Below are 1114 nucleotides of genomic sequence, written 5' to 3' on the forward strand. Positions count from 1 at the left end.
ACCTGGGCTTGGGAGGGTCCTGACATGGCCAAGTTATCCCCACAGCGTGGCCGGATCGTAGGTGAAGGTGCTCTAAGACGGGGTGATATTTAAAATATTTGATGTCCAGTGACATTGAGCGATGAGGACTGAGCTGGAACAGAGCCCCTGAGTTAGATATGGGTGGCTGGGGTGACGATGGGAAATGGAGGGGTGCAGGCAGAGGGGTGGGTGGCTATTGAGCAGTTGTTCCAGAAGAAGTTCAGGAGTTTGATAGCACGCACCCACATGGTTAACCAGACACATGCTGGGCTGCCTAGAGCCTGTGGGGGCTTTTGGGCACCCTGAAGTGCTCATGATAAAAAGAGAAGGGGGAGCCCTGGTAGGGGCGGGGGGGGGCATTGGTGGCAGGGTCAGGAGAGAAGAACAACACCAGTACTTAATATTCACAGAGCTCTCACCGTGCCTGGCCCAGGCAGCCACTGACTGAGCTGCTTCGTGTCACTATAGATTAGTTTTCATTTTCTAGAATTGTATAGAGGACTAGCTCATTTGATATTTGCAACACCCTCTGCAGTATTATTATCATCCCTCTTTTCGAGATGAGACAACAAAGGCACAGCCAAGTTGGATGACTTGTCCGAAGAACAGCTCCGCGCGAGTGAGGGGCGGAGCCAGCGCTGAGTGAGGAGCGGAGCCAGGCTTCAAACCCGGAGCCGGCTTCAGCGTCAAGCGGCCTGACCACACCTCCCCTCGCGCTGCACTTCGCTGTTGGCAATCAGGCTCTTTTCCTGAGGGCCTTGCCCTGTCCTAGGTATGGGGGAAGCCCAAGGGGGCCCCTGCCTGTGAGGAGCAGACCGGAGGGTGAAGGGGACCTCCTAGCCTCAGTTTCCCCATCTGTAAAATGGGAGTGCTCACCAGCGGATGATTGGATAAGCAGTGTATCATACAATGGAATATTCAGCTCTAAAAAGGAGTGGAGTCCTCCCGATGTAGGCTCCACGTGGATGAACCTCGAAAACCATGCTGAGCGAATGAAGCCAGACACAGAGGATCACATGCTGTGGGATTCCATGGATATGAAATAGCCAGAACAGGCAGATCCATAGAGATGGAAAGCTGATAACCGGTTGCC

The sequence above is a fragment of the Ursus americanus genome, chromosome 19 (assembly GCF_024610735.1).
Source record: "Ursus americanus isolate L20-20 chromosome 19, mUrsAme1.1.p, whole genome shotgun sequence".
Lineage (NCBI taxonomy): Eukaryota > Metazoa > Chordata > Mammalia > Carnivora > Ursidae > Ursus > Ursus americanus.